The sequence below is a fragment of the Gossypium arboreum genome, chromosome 11 (genome assembly GCF_025698485.1).
Source record: "Gossypium arboreum isolate Shixiya-1 chromosome 11, ASM2569848v2, whole genome shotgun sequence".
Taxonomy (NCBI): Eukaryota; Viridiplantae; Streptophyta; class Magnoliopsida; order Malvales; family Malvaceae; genus Gossypium; species Gossypium arboreum.
In genome coordinates this window covers 14,615,805-14,636,365 of record NC_069080.1, presented here as the reverse complement: position 1 = coordinate 14,636,365, position 20,561 = coordinate 14,615,805, and the positions used below count along the sequence as shown (strand labels likewise).

Genomic DNA, 20,561 nt, shown 5'->3' with positions numbered 1-20,561 from the left:
AGTTCATCCAAATGAATGAAATCAATAACCTAGACACACATAGATCCTCATCAAGCATGTTAGTTATGTACATTCATATAAATACCAAGAAATATAGATGAGCCCATCAATATACTCTTTTTCCTTATACATGTATTTATCACTCCAAATATCTGATGAACATGTGCATATCATATTTTTGTACTTCAAGTATTTCACATAATATTTCATTTTAATTTCATAGCATTTCATACCAAAACTTTACCCGTTGAATCATTTAAAACATCGATGGATACATGGGCAGTACATACGAAATGTACTATACGGTAAATCCTTCAACTCATATTCAGGAGTGCTTATAATAGCACATAAATGGGAAGCTTATCCGGGCTAAAATAGGAAGCTCATAAGAGCAATATTCAGGAAACTCGTGTGAGCCTATACGGGTAGCTCCAGCGAGTCATTAATCGGGAAACTCTGGATAGCCATGTACCGAGAAGTTCAAGCGATCCATATTGGAAAGCTCACAAAGAGCCAATTAACGGGAAGCTCATAAGAGCTAAGGTGTGTCCCCAACACATGTAGGATCACAACCTATCGGGACACTCCGAAGAGCTATTAACGAGAAGCTCATGAGAGCTAATATCGGGATGCTTTTTTGAGATATGGTGTGTCTACAACATATGCAAGACCACAACCAATACGGGAGCCCTATATCCAATCGATTTTCATGTATTCAAACAGGTTTTAATATTTATCGAGCATTTTTCAGATATATGACTAATTTCATAAACATAACAATTATAAAATTCAATATTCAGATTTACAACATTTAATTTAGACATATAAATGTACACAATTTAGTTACATGAACTTACCTCGACATTTGTTCGTGTATGAGAATCTACTAATCTGACGCTTTTTCTTTTTCTCGATCTAACTCCTTATTTGATCTTTCCGGATCTATATAAATGAATTTAACATCAATTTAATACATTTCATACTCAATTCAATTCAATTCACATCCTAGAAAAAATTACCATTTTGCCCTTATACTTTCCATAAATGACTTTCGTCCCTAGGCTCGGAAAATAGAATTTATGCAATTTAATCCTTGTTCCAAGCCTAGCTGATTTTTAAATATAACATTTACAGCCCATATATTTCACAAAAAATCAAAAATTTTCCATGAATTTTTCATCTTTTCAGTTTAGTCTCTAAATCACAATTTCATGAAAATTTCCTTTACAAAAGTTATTTATCTATCAACAACCTTTCATTTTCTACCATAAATTTCATAATTCATGCATATTCATCCACTAAAAAAATTTGGTACTTTAATAACTTTACAAATTAATCCCTAAAGTAGCTAGATTAGGTTACTACGATCTCGGAAATATAAAAATTACTAAAAAAGGGACATGATTACTTACCCAATTAAGCTTGCTTGAATTTCTCTATTAGTTAGGGTTTCCATAAAAAAAATTGGGGAAGATGATGAAATAAGATGATATTTTATCTTTTAATTTAATTATCATCTTTTATTTTTCTACTTTCCAATTTAGTCCTTTTCTTTTCTTAAATTTCCATGGATGAATCATCAGAAAATATCTACTAACTTCTCTTAATGGTCTAATTGCCTTATAAGGACCTCAAATTTTGATTTCCATAACTATTTGATCCTTCTAGCTACTAGAATTCAACTTTTACATTTCATGCAATTTAGTCCTTACTAACAATTAACCATGAAATTGGTAAAATTTTCTTAACAAAATTTTCATACGTCATTCCTATCATAATGCAAACCATGCAATGATATTAAAATAATTTTTCTTTCTAACTCAGATTTGTGGTTCTGAAACCACAGTTTCAATTCCATTGAAAGCAGGCTATTACAAAATAGTGCGACAAGTATATAGTTGGGCATTGAATATAAAACAAAGATATATGGGAAAAGTTGTAGGGTTAAATAAAACTAGTAGACTAGTGAAATGGCACCCTCCATGTGTAATACCCTATACCAAATCTAAAAAATGAACTGATATAAAGCGGTTACTTATATATATATCAAAATATACCAAACATAAGTCATATAAATAGTTAATCTCAACAAAACATTTATATGCCAACATTGGCCAAAATAACCTATACATGCCATAATAACCGAAATTAATTTACTGAAAGTACCAAAAGGACTGTTGGATAGTGTGAAATAGCTCCGACCAGTTTGCAACCCGAACAAGCTCCCGAATTACTATAAAACATGAAAAATAACACAAAGTAAGCATTTAAGCTTAGTAAGTTCGTATAACACGGAATTTAACTTACCATATATCCATAAAATAGGTAAGTAAACATAGCATATCTCAACCACTTTGGCCAAAAGCCTAAACACATGATCACCAACATAATAGCCAAGAAAATCACATATAAGATCCAACATACATAGTTGAGTTGATAAAATAATCATATTTCATGTATTTCATGTAAATACCAGTAATAGTTCATATAAAACTCATATAATCTCGTAACAGAACTGTGCCTGTTGAACCATTTAGAATATTGTTGGATACACGGGTAGTACACACGAAGTGTACTGAACTGTAATCTGTCAATTCACGTACATGTATGCTCATACGAATTGTAAACGGTAAGCTCCTCCAATCTGAATAACGGGAAGCTCATGTGAGCTGAATAACGGGAAGCTCATGCAAGCTGATTATTGGGAAACTCATAAGAGTTGAAATCGGTGATCCTAATGACATGTCATTTGTATCCTACGGATACCTAAGGTTCAAATAGGGCTCGGTAATTGTCGAATATACAACCGGTATTTATTCATGGAAATTATACAATTCACAAACAATAATTCAATTTAACACATATAAATGTACAATTTAATTACACGAACTTACCTCGATAAGTGTACGTAGATCCGAAAGCAACTAATCCGATGTTTTCTCTTTGCCTCGATCTAACTCTGTACGAGTTTTAACAGGATCTATACGAATAAATTTAACTCATTTCAATATAATTCTCATTCAATTTAATTTAACATGAAATTTTGGTAAAATTACTATTTTGTCCTATACTTTTAATTTCTTTGTAATTTAGTCCCTAGGCTCGAAAAAATGAAATTCAGACAATTTAATCCTTACTCAAGCCTAGCCAATTTTATAAATATTAATAGCAGCCCTTATATTTCACAAAATTCACAAATTTTACCATAAATTTATCATCTTTTTCAATTTAATCCCTAATTGATAATTTCATCAAAATTCTCTTTACAAAAGCTGTTTACCTAACAACAATCATTCATTTTCTATTATCAAACTTCAAAATTCAAGCATATTCATCAATGGAAAAACCCTAATACTTTAACAATTTTGCAAATTAATCTGCGAACTAACTAGATTAAGCTACTACGATCTCGGAAACATAGAAATCATCAAAAACGAGACAAAGATTCAAACCTAATTGAGTCATTTTTATCAAAATAGGCATGTAAATGGTAAAATTTCTTAACGAAATTTTTATATGGTATTTCTATCATGCTGTAGACCATAAAATAATATTAAAATAAATTTTTTGACTTCAGATTTGTGGCCCTAAAACCACTGTTCCAATTTCACTAAAAACGGGCTTTTACAAGTGATGTGTGAGTCGAGTCACATAAGGGCCTAAAGTGATAGAACCCCTCCTACTATGTTCTGTCTGATGGCGAAAGGTGAGAGTGATGAAGTAGGTTAAATCGAAAATACGCCCCGTGGCCATGCTTCAAAAGAAATATGCATCGGTTGTACCGATGACTCTAGTGCTCTCTCTCCTACCGGTCAATATGTGAGCCAAGACAACATGAATATAATACAAGGCCAGAGGAAAAAAAGTCACCTTCGAACGACTCAGGCCATAAGGCATTATACTCGTCGTGAGGTCTACCCGGCAAAGAGATAGCGAGTAGATGTGCCAGTGTAATAGGCCCAATTCGCTCGGGCCCATAGATTAAAAACAATAAATAAACCAAAAATAAATTTAAAAAAACCAAAATAAAATTTTTCAGTCCAGTCCATTTACGAATCACACTTATAGCCCAACAATAAACCCAAATCCCTAATTAATAGCCCAAGAATCCAAAATTACAATGACCCAAAGGCAAACTGGCCCAAATGGCCTGAGCAAATGAGATCTGCTGGAAACCCTAGGCCACCAAGCCGCTGCTCATGCACGTCGTTGCCTCCCCACAAGTGGCATTCTTCTCCGTACATCCACATGGCCTTTGTACCTGCGAAAAATGAAAAAAACAGCAACAATATACAGCAAATTGACAGCAACAATAACAAAAAAGATTTAAGGGAAAAGGATTTTATTTTTTTTATTTATTTCTCCTTATTCGGTTATAAAAGGAAACCGAATATAATTTGTAAAGGGTCTGATTTTTTTTTTCCGAATACAAAGAAAACAAAGAATTCACTCAAATATTGAAGGTGATTTATGATTCATATTATGTCGATTTCTTTATTATGCTTTTAAAATTCTTTTCAAAAACAAATAAAGGAGAGGAGCTAGGGAACCTACCCGCAGTTTTAACAATCGGAGACCCTTTCTCCGATATGGAAATTGGACCAAAGGAGGGGAAGTTATACTCCTCTCATTTTCGTTGTTCCCGAGCCATGAACCACTACAGGTGGAGGCGCATGGAACGCCGATGAGGCCCTTGAGTCGGCCAAGCAGAGAGAAGAATGGAAGAACTTTTATTTATTTTTTAGATTTAGGGTTTCAAATAAGGGTTTAGAAAAAATTTGGGGTCTTATGGTAACAAAGAAACGACACCGTTTCATCCAGCCCCAAAATGCTTCAAAACGGCACCGTTTAGAGGCCAAACCTGATGACCCGACCCGATGCCCATGGGGATCCGCGTGTTTTGGTCTTTGAGGGGAAATTTGTGAGATAAGTCCCTCCCTTTCGCACTATCATTCAATTGGGCCTTATTTGTATTTTCTTTGTTTTTTTAATTTCTCTCTGTAATTTGAGTATAAATTCAATTTAGTCTGCGCCTAAACACTACGTTTTGAGGATTTGGATCATTTACGTTTTTAATCCTCGGACATTAGCGCGTGTTGTGTTTTAATCCTTAATTCTATTTCATTACTTTATTTATTTATAAATTGTCTATTTGGTTTTATTTTTATTTCAATTAAGTTTTTTTTATATCTCAAATTATGTTTTATTCTTTGTAATTCTTCTATTTTTAAAATCTATTTGTTATTCATCTTTTAACATATTATCTTGGATTATTTTATTAATTTTGCATGGTCCTAGTTTGTTATTTTATACTTTCATTTATTTTTATTCTTATTTTTTTATTTTTGCAATTTATTTATTTAAAATTTTCTTTTATGTATATTTCTATGTTTAAAGATTTATATGATATCTAACCCAATACTATTATACATACATATACATAACTTATATTAAATTATTCTTACTCTAAGTACACATTATTGATTTTTATGTAAATATTTTCTTTTAAATCTATTATGTATATATATATATATATATATTCTTTTAAATTTATTTATGTATAATTTATTCCTTTTAAGGACCCTATTTTAAATTGTATATTTTATTTATTTTAAACACTTTCATATATTAACATATTTGTATATACATTGTTTATATTAAGTTTTCATTTTCGTATATATCATCAATTAAATCAATATGTTTTATTTGAAATTATTTTGTACATTATTTATTTCAAATTTCTTCTTACATAATATCTATTTTAATAATCATTCATAAATTATTAGTTTCATTATTTTTATACATGTAAATTATTTCAAACCCTAGCATGTGTTGTTCATTCGTAAGTTTTCATATATTTAATAGTTTTTAAATTGTTTTATATCATATTGGCTCCTAGTTTCTATATTGTTTTGTACATTATGTGTTGTTTTTGTTGTCATATTGTTTCGTATATTATCATTTTCATATTGTTTATTAGTCTTTTGTATTACTATTTTCATTTTATTCATCGATGTTTGAAAACATGTTATATTCTTATTCTAATTATTTTTTTAATTACTTATATTTTAGTTTCCATTATTTTTTCATTAATGTTAGTTTTTCAAAATAGGATGTGAGCTTATTGTTATTGTGTGTATGTTAATTTGTTTTTATTTTTATACTATTTTCATTCATTAGCAGAGTTCATTATCCATGTATATTGTTCCATGTTTATAATCTCGCCTTTCATTCACGAGTGGTGCATTATAATTTTCAACTTATTTATTCAAAATTAATTATTCCATTTTATTTCAAGTCAAACTAATACGTTTTGAGCCGGCTTTATAATTTTTTATTTGAAAATTTCCCAAAACAAAGGCAATGTTTGATGTTTAGAAATTCGGGAAATCGTGCCCAAACGTGCTGGGTTTCGATTTTCCGTTTGTCCAAATAATCAAATATCCCTTTAAAATTCCGTTTGTATTTTCTAAACTGCAAAACAAGTCAATGTTCTATGTTTAGAAATCCGAGAAATCGTGCCCTAACGTATTGGGTTTTGGTTTTTCGTTGGACCAAATAATCGAATATCCTTTTGTAATTTTCAAATGTATGAGCTTTTGGACATCAACAATTGATCGTAGTTTCGAAGGTTTAAAAGATCATGTCCTAACGTGTTGGATGTGATATTGTATTCCTTCGAAATAAGAGAATTTTAACGTCCAATTCGAGTTATTCATATGTTTTAAAAGAAATCGTATTTCAAAAAATTTTTTAAATTTTGGACATAAGGACATTATTTAATCAATTAGGTACCAATTTTGGGCGTAACGAGGGTGCTAATCCTTCCTCATACGTAACTGACTCCTGAACCCGTTTTCTTGAATTTCGTAGGTCAACACTAATATTTTAATAAAATATTTTATTAGGTGATCCGATCACACCTAAACAAAAAGGATTGGTGGCAACTCCATATTTCGTTTTAAAGTCGATGCCCTTTTTCAAAATAAAAAAATGGTTTCGACAGTCGGTATAATCAGAGAAAGCTCTCGACACTCATGAACTGACAGTGTAGAGTCCCAATGCCGCTTCAAACTCTACGACACTTATATGTCATACCGTGACATCGAGTCTGAAAGTGATGGTATCCTGCTCACCATGGGTCGTCATCACCTACTGTAGGAGAAATGTCAAACAAGACTCCAAATTCAGCTCCATATATGTGGGCTCAATGATGCAAAAGAACCTATCCTATGGAGTTGTGGCAATGATGGTGCGCAAGCTATCAGCTAACTAAACTTGCTCCAAATCAGCCCAATCAATACATTGACCTAAGCCGATTGGCCTCAATCGAAGAAGCTGATATAAGTCCTCCTAGGGACCTTATGAAAATCAAAGATAGGGGTGGTGTGCATCGACGAAAGCACCCGAAGACGAACTCACACCCAGAGTCTTTCATTTTTCAAAGGGAGGATGGTGACCTTAGACTTGCTTCGTGTGTTCGTCATGGTATGCCTGTAAAAGAAAATAATCCACTATCAGAAAAATAAAATAAGCATTACCAAATAAACAAATAGAGAGGCCGACAAAACAACCGTGTACAATAAAACACGACACAAAGAATCATCTTATGACGCGTACCAAAATCCAAACAACCTAAATAAAAAATCGATTTCTAAAATAATACTTACTAATATCATGTAACACCTCGAATTTTGGGGTTAGAAGTTTTAGGTTTTTATGGTTAGGGTCAGTGAGGAGATTGCGCTATTGTGTTTAGTGGTGCATTTAAGTGTCAGAATGGGCCTACTGTTCTGGTGGGTGAGTGTGGGTTATATTACCTTGAGGTTTTATGTTCGAGTCTTTGTGTGTGCATTGTGAAGGAACATTTTTTTTAATTTGTTTTGTTTTGTTAAGTACCAGTTAGTTGTTATTTATTCTTGTTTTTATTTTTGGTGGACGTTCATATTTTTCTAACTTTTATTTATTCTTGTTTTTATTTTTGGTGGACGTTCATATTTTTCTTTCTTTTTGTTCTTCTTTATTATTTTTTGAAAATGGTCTTTTCTTGGAGGACTTTGAAGAGCCTCGCTTCCTTGTCGTCGACTTAGTGTTTGGGCATCTCCTATTGCGAATTAGGTGTTGGTTTCATAACTTCTTTTATTTTATTTGTAAATTTTTATTCGACTCTATGAAAAGTCGATGACGTGTGTGTGAGTGTTCATAAATCAGTTGTTTCCGATGTGGTATCTCTATCTTGTGCTTAAAATTTGTATTATTTGGTATAATTTTGAACTATCAAGGGCCGAAAAGTGCTTCGTGGCTGAAACCACGTTTTTCGGGGCTATCTTAAGGTGGTTTTGTGACCACACGGGTGGCCACACGGGCATGTGTGGATTCACACGGTCGTGTGCTTTCGAGAATTTGGGTTTTTTGGGCTGATTTGGGCAACACACAGCCGTGTGGCCAATTTAGGGATTTTTGTCGATTTTCACATGGTTGTGTCCCTTGAGTACGCAGCATGTGTGATTGGGAATTAGGGATTTAGTGTTATGGTGCCACACGACCGTGTGGCTAATATTGGGAATTAAGGATCTCACACGGGCGTGTGTTTTGGACACACGGCTGTGTCTGGTGGGCATACAGGCTTGTGAGACCCTTACACAGTCGTGTCTGCCCTTACCCTATTTTAGCACAACTGGACAGTGAGTTACATGGCCTGTTCCCACGACCATGTCTCTGGTCCACACAGGGGTATGCCTCAGCCACATAGCTGTGTGCCTCTCTTCACAGGGGCGGGTACCTCAGCCACACGGTCGTGTGCCCCTCTTCACACGGGTGTTTGACCTCCTATGTAACACCCCCTACCCGTATCCATTATCAGAACAGGGCACAAGGCATTACCGAAGCTTATCGAATCATTATTAATTAAGGGAAAAAGTAAAACAAATTAAACATGTAATATTTAATAAATTCGTATAACATCGTAATTAACTTACTGCTTCTTTATATTCAACAAAATTATGCAAAGCATAATTATTCAAATTGATCGTGAGCCCTAATACCTATTCTTATCACATTGTTAGTCATATAATTCATATGAATATTAAGAAACATGAATGGGCTCAACTTTTATTAAATTCTCATATGCATATACTTTTACACATCATTTGTTCACATAACTTATAACAATCATATCTATGTATTTTAAATACGCTTTCATAACAATTTGTCTTGATTTTAGACTATCTCACATTGGAGTTTTACTCATCAAATCATTTGAAATGCCATCTTTATACAAATAGTACACTTGAGTTGCACAATTCTATAATTATGAACGAACACATTTATAAAATATATTCCATGTTCATATATCATAGTCTCATGTCTCCATTTATCAAATATATAACCATCATTTTCTTGCATTTCAGATAAATACATATAACCATACATAAGCATGTCATTCACTATTTCTTCCTGTCTATCACAATTTCAAATGACAGATTCATGTGAATGAGCTCAATAATAACCATGAAAAATACTTACCACATTCTTTCACACATGTTCCACTTATAATATATATTTTTTATATTTGGCTTGACATTTACTAAGCAATATCGGGTATTTATTTATTAGGTAATATCAAATATTCAAATAATTCTTTAACATATATAACATTTAATTTAAACATGAATTTATAACATTTTTCATTTTAACAAAGTTTAACATTTACCAAATATAATCGAGCATGTGATCAATTTATGCATAAGTCACTCACATATTTTCCTCATCCTCCTCTCCATTCCACATTCTTAATGTATATAACACGCTTATAAGTAACATTATCTATAATTTCACTATTTACTTATATTTATATTAAAAAACTGTCCATTCGTGTCATAGTCACTAAATTATTTTTAACTTGAGCTATGGAGCTCCAAATTAAGATCCACTAATTTTCCTTGAAACTAGACTTACGTATCTTCTTGCTATAAAATTTTAAAAATTTTTGGCTTAGCCAATAAGTACATTTTATTCTTTAAAGTCACCCATGTTCTGCTATCTGATAGTTTTGACCCTTCTTCACTAAAAATTAATTATCTCCTCGTACGGGATTCGAATAATGTTCTTGCTTATTTCTCTTCTTATTTCTCTTGAAAATAGACTCATTAAGGATTCTAAACATATAAATTTAAGCCCCTAATCATTTTTTTTCAATTTTTAATTATTTTCCAAAGTCAAAACAGGGGAACCCAAAGTCATTCTAACCTTGTCTCACAAAATTTATTATATATCATGATTTACAATTCCATTGCATACATCATTTCTTGTATAAGAAACTAGACTCAATAAGATTTAATTTCATATTTTATTCATCCTCTCATTCGATTTCTACAATTTTTAGTGATTTTTCAAATTTAGACTACTGCTGCTATCCAAAATAGTTTTAATGCAAAATGTTGATTTCCATTTTACCCCAAATTTCACAGTTCATACAATTCTATCCTTGATCAATTAACCCCTAAATTGAGCTAATTTTTCTCAATTAATACTTTATTTTATCATTTTAAACTACTTCATCACCCCTGAAAATTAGAACTTTAGCACTAGACCTTAATTCCAAACTCTTTCATAATTAGGTCCTCAAATCAATTTCCATCAATTTTACTTGATAAAATCATCATATATCAAAATTAAAGCTTCAATTATATATTTATTCATCATATTCTTCCAGCACTCATCCATAGCAACTTTAAAAATTAGCCATGGAATCAAAAACTAATGACATAGTAAGTTGGACCCAATTGTAAAAGTCTAAAATCTTAGAAATTTCAAGGAGAAAGCAACAATTAAACTTACATGAAGCTAGAGTATGAAAACCAGCTTGAAACCTCTTACATGGCTATTTTTCAGCTGATGAAAATGAATAGAATTCTAGATATTCCAATTTGGTCCCATTTTTATTTAGCTAATTTTGGTAATTTTCCAATTTTGCCCTTATTTTACCCATTTCCTGATTTTTCTCAGCTATTGCCGCCAAAAATATCTCCTTTGGACTTATTTTCACTTTAGGTCCTTCCTCATTTAACAATTGAGCTATTTAATTCTTCTAGCAACTTTTACATCTTTTTCAATTTAGTCCTTTTTATTTAATTAATCACCCAAATGTCAAAATTTTCTAACGAAATTTTAATACTACCTTATTGACACTCCGTAAATATTTATAAAAATATTTATGGCTCGTTTTATAACATCAAGATCTCAATAATTTTTTTCTCAATTTCTTGACCAAATAAATCTTTATAAAACACAATTTACTATTTCAAAAATCTTTTAAAAGCTACATTTGGATCATAAATATTAAATAATATAATATACAAGTTCATTTGTCAAATTTGGTGGTCTCGAACCACTATTTTCGACATCGCTAAAATTTGGGCTATTACATCCCATACAGCCTAGGCGGTTCCATACGGCCAAAGCATACGGGTGTGTGACCGTAAGTTACTTAAACTGGTTCTATGTGTGCTCTGACCTGAAATCATGTTTAAATGTGTTTCGACTCTTGCCTAGGCTTTAGTGAAGGTGAATAAGACTTTGATATGGGTTTCTGTTCATGTGTAATTTGTTAATGATGTGTGTGAGACGTCTAATTCTGAACCCAGTTAACTGGGTGTGTGTGTGCATATCTGTTCTATCTGACTATCTGTTAATGTGTCACTATTCTGTAAGATTGTATGTATATAAACACCTGCATAATATAAAGTATTGGGTGGGATTCCGAAGCGAAGGCAGACTGATATTGATCTGATCTAGCAGTTTTATTGCAACTAATTCGTACAGTAATTTATCGTACTATACTGCATATGCATCAGCTTTGTTGCGTACTATTATCTGATCTGGTAGTTTAAACTACAACATGTCTGTATAGCGGATTACCGCATTGCAGTGTATAGTACATATGCCAGCCTTGCTGCGTATTAATATCTGAGTGGCTTAGTCCACATATATGGTGTGTAGGGTTGGATGGGCCTTCGAGGTCCTATGTGGTGTGTTTTGGTTGGATGAGCTTAAACAGTTCTTATAGGGTGTGATCAGGGGACGAAGAAGTGTGTTGGCTGGATTGGTGGGTTTTATTACTTGACTGCATCTCATACGCATCTATTTGTGTGTTTTGGGTGCTAAACTATTTGACTGTATTCTGTCCGTCTGTGTGTGATTTGGTGTGCTTGAGTGTTATGTTTTGTTGGGACATTAGTTCCATGTTTTCTTTCTGACTCGATGAATATCCGTAAATCTGTTGCGCTATTGAATTGATTTTTGTGATTCTGTTTTTAGTCTCAATTCAAACTCACACTGAGCTCAAGTAGCTCACCCCCTTAGTGATTCCCCTTTCAAGTACTTTTCTGAATTCTGACGCTGGACTCAGTATGCGGAGATCTTGGACAGTCTCGGTGAAAAAAAATTTAGTTTTTATTTTGTTAGTCGGCTTTTGAACTGTAAGGTTTTGTAAACAAGGTGGTACAAGTTCTATTTTTGGTTTTACATCATGAATCCTATTTTGTTCATAAATTAAATCTAGCTTAAATTTTTCTAATTGTAGACTAAATGGATAATTTTTTTTGGTTCGTAAAGAGATAGATATGTTCGTAATAGAATTTAAGATAACTTGTGTCGTAAAATTTTCCTACGATCACTTCGGTGATCAATATAACATCCGAGATTCAGTATAAACTTCTAGGCCAGATTTAGGGTGTTACATATCAATCATGTGAAAGTTAGGTACTAATTCTATTAAACATACAAACTAACTCGAAGTAAGAAAAATAATAATGAAGAAAAATAAAATATGAAACGAAATGGAAAACTAAAATGATAATAAAAATAATGAAATACCATTAATAATAAGGATAAGCAAAATAAGAACACTTAATTAATGAGAATAATAAAAAGAATAAAAAACATAATTCGGATACTAAAAACAATAACAATAATAATAAAATAGTAAATAAATAATTATAAAATAATAACTAATGATAAGAAGATTAAGAATAAGACAAATAAATAAAATAACGAATAATAATAATAACTATAATAATAAGCCAAAACAAGAACTTAAATAATAATAAACTAATGAGAATGAAACTAAGAATAATAAGAAACTTAAAATAATAATAATCATAATCATAATAAATAATAACTAGAAAAATAAAATAAAAATAATAAATAATAAACAAATAACTAATTAAATAATTAAAACTAAAGAAAAAGGAAAGGACAAAAAAATGGTTCACTGACAGTCGTTGGTGGAAGATTTATGGCGACAACGGAGGGATTTGAACGGTGGCCGACGAGAAGGTGGGTCGGAGTAGGGAGTTGTTGTTAGGGGAAGGTCGGGGAAGGGAGAAAGGAAAGGAAAGAGAGGTTTACGCGTGGGGGCCCGACAAGGGAGAAGAGGAAAATCGGGGTTGGGACGAGGAAGAGAGGAGGAAGGGTGATGAGGCTTAGGGTGGGTTGTGGCTAAGGGAAAGGAAAAAGAAAGGGCGAAGGAGAAGATGTGTAACAGCTCGATTTAGGGCTTAGTCAGAATAGTGGTCTTGGGACCACAAATCTAAAGTTGGAGAAATTATTTTATTATTATTTTGGAGTCATAGCATGTTTATATTAGTACATGAAAATTTTGGTGAGATAATTTTGACGTTTGTGAGCCCGATTGTGAAAAAGGACTAAATCGCATAAAGTGTAAAAGTCCTAAATTGATAGTTAAAGGTGTTAAATACCTAGAGAACCTAAATTTGGGGCCTTTAAATGGAAATTAGACCCCTAGAAATAGGGTGGCCGGCCATAGGAGACATGTGTGGTCAAAATTTTCAATTTTTAGTGGGATTAGGTGACCAATTTTAACTAAAAATAGAAAATAGAAAAATGAAATGATATCACTCTATTTTCCATTTCTTCTTAGCTGAAAATATCAGCCATTTTTGTGGTTTTAAGCTTCAAAAATTTGCAGCAACTTCAAGCACTCACAAGTAAGTGATCCTAATGGCTTTTCTAAAATATTTTTGTACTTTTAAGACCCTTGAAGCATGAGTTTTCAAATGAGGGTGCTATATTGCAAAATGATCAAGAGTTTAGGGTTTTTCCATGAAATGATTTGTGTTTTTTTTTTAGTTTTTATGGAAGAAAATGAGTCTTGGCTGTCTTATAAACAACTTTTGTGAAAGGTGTTAGCATGAAAACACCTAAAGGGACTATTTTGCATAAGTTGCAAAATAAGTAATAAGAGTGTGAAATAGTGGGAATTTTAGGTTTCTATAAGATTAAAAAGAGTTCAGCTAAGCTTAAAAGTTTAATAAATTCGATAAAAATCGATTTTCGGGTATAAGGGTAAAAAAGGTCATTTTGCCAAAGTTTAGGGGCAAAATGGTCATTTTATCGAAAATGCGGATTTTCAATTGCCTAATTGTAATTAGTGACTAAACGAGTGTATTTTTCTAATATAGATCAAGAATTGTCAAATCTAAACCAAGACTGGGGGAAAGCCAAACAAATCGACTAAACTGTATAGTCGCTACATTTTGAAATCTGAGGTAAGTTGTATGTAAATAATATAACTACATTGATACTATCCATATTTAAATTGTCATTGAATAGATATGGCATGAATTGCTTGATTTCAAGATTGAGAATGTGTAATGATCATTAAGATAATAGAATTCTCGTTGGGACCTTAGGAAGTAAACCGGATATTCATGCTGTATCACTTGGGTCATTTGTGTGAGCTAGTGTAAGACATGTCTGAGACATGCATCGGCCACATCATGAGAGCCAGTGTAAGACCATGTCTGGGACATGGCATCAGCATTGAGACGAGTACTAGTGTAAGACATGTCTGGGACATGCATCAACCTCGGGATATAAGCCAGTATAAGACATGTCTGGGACATGCATCAGCTACAAGATGTGTCAGTGTAAGACCATGTCTGGGACATGGCATCGGCACGGTTATGTGAGAGCTAGTTTAAGACCATGTCTGGGACATGGCATCAGCCTCGAAGATGATAGCCAGTGTAAGACCATGTCTAGGACATGGCATTGGCACTTTACCCGTGATTGAGGCCACATTATGAGAGCCAGTGTAAGACCATGTCTGGGACATGGCATCGGTATTGAGACGAGTACTAGTGTAAGACATGTCTGGGACATGCATCAACCTCGGGACATAAGCCAGTATAAGACATGTTTGGGACATGCATCGGCTGCGAGATGTGTCAGTGTAAGACCATGTCTGGGACATGGCATCGGTACGGTTATGTGAGAGCTAGTGTAAGACCATGTCTGGGACATGGCATCGGCCTCGAAGATGATAGCCAGTGCAAGACCATGTCTGGGATATGGCATCAGCACTTTACCCGTGATTGAGGCCATATTATGAGAGCCAGTGTAAGACCATGTCTGGGACATGGCATCAGCATTGAGACGAGTACTAGTGTAAGACATGTCTGGGACATGCATCAACCTTGGGATATAAGCCACTATAAGACATGTCTGGGACATGCATCGGCTACGAGATGTGTCAGTGTAAGACCATGTCTGGGACATAGCATCGGTACGGTTATGTGAAAGCTAGTGTAAGACCATGTCTGGGACATGGCATCGGCCTCGAAGATGATAGCCAGTGTAAGACCATGTCTGGGACATGGCATCAGCACTTTACCCGTGATTGAGGCCACATTATGAGAGCCAGTGTAAAACCATGTCTGGGACATGGCATCGGCATTGAGACGAGTACTAGTGTAAGAAATGTCTGGGACATGCATCAACCCCGGGACATAAGCCAGTATAAGACATGTCTGGGACATGCATCGGCTACGAGATGTGTCAGTGTAAGACCATGTCTGGGACATGGCATCGGCCTCAAAGATGATAGCCAGTGTAAGACCATGTTTAGGACATGGCATCGTTACTTTACCCGTGATTGAGGCTTACGGAATATCCGATAGTATTTCGAATGGTTCAACGGCAAGAGTAATAAATTTAAGTTAATGAGAAAAGTATAACCGTATTGTGAGTATTACAGGTGCCTAAGTGATACATATGTATAAGATGTCAACTCATTGTATATGCTATGTGATTTGTATGAAGTAAAGAGTAAGTCATGCTTATGCCCACTTTGGTATCATAAATTGTTGGTAAATTGTAGACTAATTGTCGTATATTTATTTATATACAACTTACTAAGCTTTATGCTTACTCCCTTTCCTTTCCAATTCTTTCAGGGTAGCCTAACTAGCTCAAGGATCACCGGAAGTCATAGAGATATCGATCACACTATCAGCTAAAACATTCGGTATAGTTGGATTTATAGTTTTGAATATAGCATGTATAGGATTAGAACTTATTATTTTGAGTCTTGGAGATTTGGCCAAATGTGTTGGCTTGGGATAGATCCCACACTTAGTATTAAGCCATGAATGATGGCTAATATTTATTTTGAGTTTATAAAAGTTGCATCTACATGGTTGAATGAATGTTTATTGTGGCTGATTTGATTTTGGAAATTATGTTTTTTTTGGTATTGGCTGGTATTTGTGTGAAAATAGGTATGCAAGGGTGGCAATGAGGTTTGGTAAATAGCCTTATATTGCCCACATGGGCAGACACACGGTCAGCCCTATAGGCGAATGGCCCGACTGTATGACCCCTGCACGTAAAAATTTCAAGTCAATATGTATGATAATAAACACACGGGCAGAGACACGGCCTTGTGTCTCAGCTGTGTGGAGGACACGGCCTAGTACACGGGCGTGTGCCTTGGCTGTGTGACAATTTAGGAATGCTGACGTTAGAAATAGAATAAATAGGTTTTTGCATACAGGTTAAGACACGGGCGTGTTGTGGGCGTGTAAGGGACACGGGACATTAACACGGGCGTGTGTCTGGTCGTATGAAAACCCCTGTAGGTGTGAATTAGAATTTAATTCCACACGGGTGTGGGACACGTACGTGTCTCAGGGTGCTTAGGCCGTGTGAGCCACACGGTCCACCAACACGACCATGTCAAAATGGTCATACGGGCGTGTTACCCTTCCACACGGGCGTGTGCCCTATTTTAAGGTAAATTTCTTAATGTTGGTTTAAGGACACAGAATGGTTCCGAATAGTTTTCAACAGTCGATTTGGGGCTCGTAGGCCCATAATAAGAAGTTTAAAGTAGAAATTTAAAAATTTTTATTTTGGACCAAGTCTCGGTGACTTGAGACTGTTTGTATGCATGAGATAAAGTTAGGTAATGCCTCGTACTCCGACCCGGCGTGGGTTACAGGTATAAGGTGTTACAAGTTGGACGGACGACGTGAGGAGGGGACAAATGGTGGTAGTCGGACTGGCAGGAGACAATGAGAACGGCGGTAGGGCTGAAAAACAAAAAGAAGACAAATTAAAAAAAATTAAGGGTTTTTGGGTTAAAAATAGGGCACGGTCGTGTGGGGTGTTTTTAGCCCGTGTGCATTTTAAATTGTAAACCCAATCTTTCGTACGACCTTGGACATGCCCATGCATCCAAGCTATGTGCGAGGCCATATGTGATTTCCTTCGCTTTTCCTACACCAATATGAGAGGTCGTATGGGTCACATGGTCACCCACACGCCCGTGTGGCCCGACCATGCCTCGCACACGGTTGTGTCTCTTGCCCTTGTAACTCTCTGACTTGAAATAAAATTGAAAACATTAGCTCCAGCGTTCACACGGCCGGGTGGACTATTTTAGGTTGTGTAACCTTCAAGTTTTTGAAAAATTAAGTCCCAGCATTCACACGGCCAAGGACATGCTTGTGTATCTAAGCTGTGTAGGTCACATGGCCATGTTGGCAGGCCGTGTAACTCAATATCGAATGCCCCATTGTACACACGGCCTAGGACATGCTTGTGTGTCCAGGCCGTGTAGGTCAACTTTTTTTAAATTAAATTTAATTATTTTGAAAATAAAGTTAAAAGAATTAGCAGAATGTTAGACACTCGGGTTGCCTCACGAGAAGTGCTTATTTAGAGTCTTAGCTCGACTTTACCTTAAATTCGCATGGGAAAGGTGATTTATGGAGCTGAAACTCCTCTTTCTCATCAACAATGTTATTACCAAAATAAGTTTGAGTCGAGTATTGTTTACCTTAAATGTGTCAAATTCAGAATGAGTTACCTCAACTGTATCGTATGAAAAGACATTTAGTACCGTACATTGGTTGATCCATTTGACTCGAGCTCCGAAGGGGAGATTTGTGGATTCGTTTTTTCTAGTAGTTCTTTATCCCCAACCATAAATTAGTTTGTTCTCATCACGTGCTCATCATAGTGTCGCTTTGGCTCTTCATCGAGCTTTTTTTATTTTTTTCTAAACACTTGTTTGCCATTCATCTAGTTCATCAATTTATAATATTTGTTCATCATAAATTGTTCTATTTCTATCTTTGAATGAAACATGGCTCCATTACGTTTTTTTAAGGGGTTTCCTGCAGAGAAGGTTGAGCCACATGGTCACTAACATTAACAGAAGATTTAAAATCATCTTGATCACTAGATGTTCTTACATAATCACAAGCTTGGAGAGTAATCATTTCGTCACCTACATGAAGTACTAATTTACTCGTACCAAAATCTATTTTAGTCTTAGCAGTTGCTAAAAAAGGTCATCCTAAAATTAAAAGTACCTCACTACCCTCATCCATGTCCAACACCAAAAACTCAACGAGGAATATGAATTTATCGATTTTAACAAGCACATCCTCAATAACACCCCTAGGACATCTAATGGTTCTATTTGCTAATTGAATACCCATCCTAGTTTGTTTGGGTTTCCTAAGACCTAGTTGTTTAAACATTTTATAGGGCATGACATTAATACTAGCCCCTAAATCAGTTAAAGCATTATCAATATTTAAACTACCAATTAAATAATAAATAGTAAAACTCTCTAGATCTTTAAGTTTGCTGGGTAGTTTATTTTGTAATATGGCCGAACAAATTGCATTGAGCTCTACAGCCGATGAATCGTCTAACTTTCATTTGTTTGCCAACAGCTCCTTTAAAAATTTGACATAATTGGGCATATACAAAAGAGCTTCAACAAATGGTAAGTTAATATGTAATTTTTTTAAGATTTTAAGAAACTTACCAAATTGTTCGTTCGTGTGGTCTCTCTTCGTCACGTTAGGATATGGCACTCGAGGTTTATATCCTTTGGCAACCGACTTTTGCTCTTTCTGGCTTATCTCAACCTTAACGTTATTCACCACAGTTTATTACCTCAGTTCTTGTTCAAATTCAACTAACCCTTATTCATCTTGAACAGTAATTGCATGAAGCTGGTTACTTGGGTTAGTTTCAGTATTGCCAGGCAAACTACATTGTGGTCTTTCTAAAATTAATTTAACAAGCTGACCTATTTGGTTCTTAAGTCCTTAAATCGATGCTAGTTGATTCTTCAGTATTGCCTCAGTGTTTTGAAAACGGGTTTCTAACACCAAGGTAAACTTTTTCAACATTTCCTCAAAGTTAAGCTTTTTCTCTTACTGGTAAAGTTGTTGTTGGAAGCCTAAAAGGGCTTGCGCTCTCTGATTTCCTCAACCACCCCAAGAGAAATTGGGATGGTTCCTCTAACTTGCATTATAGTTGTTACTATAAGTGTTATTTTAAGTCCTAGAATTATTATCCACATAATTGATTTGTTCGTTCTCTATGCTAAGAGCGAAGGGTAAACATTTTGGATTGTTTATTCCACCTTCATTTGTATTGCATTGCATCAGCAAATGTACCTACTTAGAAACATATAAACCATCAATTTTCTTATTTAAAAGTTCTACCTGATTCGATAACATGGTGACTGCATCAGTAAAGACACCGGCTGCATTAATCAGCTTTGTCCTCATGACTTGCTACTGATAATTATTCAGTATCATCTCCTCCATAAATTCATAAGTCGTTTCGGGTGTTTTATTGTTAAGTGTATCACCGGCTGCTACATTGATTAGTTGCCTAGTTGAGGGATTCAAACCATTATAGAAGGTTTGAACTTGTAACCATAATGGTAACCCATGATGATGGCACCATCTCAATAAGTCCTTTTACCTCTCCCATGCATCATATAAAGTCTCTAAATCGATCTGTACAAAGGAGGAGACACCATTCCACAACTTGGTTGTCTTAGCCAGTGGGAAGTACTTCAGAAGGAGTTTTTTGGTCATTTAAGCCCATGTAGTAATGGAACCTCGTGGTCAAGAGCTTAACCATTGTTTAGCTTTGTTCCTCAACGAGAAAGGGAATAATCATAGGTGAATGGCATCGTCAATAGTGCCATTAATCTTAAAAGTGTCACAAATTTCCATAAAATTTACCAAATGAGTATTTGGATCTTCATCTTGCAAATTGTTAAACTGAACAAACTATTGTACCATCTAAATAGTGTTCGGCTTCAGTTCAAAATTATTTGTAACAATAGTGGGTCTCTGTAATGCCCCAAAATTCTTATTTTTGTTATTGTGAAAATGTGACACAACTATGTATTTGCTTCAGTGGTTAAGTGTTCTGGG

The 20,561-nt window shown here is 34.5% G+C and overlaps 1 non-coding gene across 1 annotated transcript; it reads left to right on the top strand.

Moving 5' to 3' along the window:
- The first annotated feature begins 20,061 nt into the window (after positions 1-20,061).
- Positions 20,062-20,168, top strand: LOC128284502 (small nucleolar RNA R71). The gene has a single exon (XR_008274927.1). It is a non-coding gene; the product is annotated as a small nucleolar RNA R71 (small nucleolar RNA).
- The last annotated feature ends 393 nt before the right edge of the window (positions 20,169-20,561 follow it).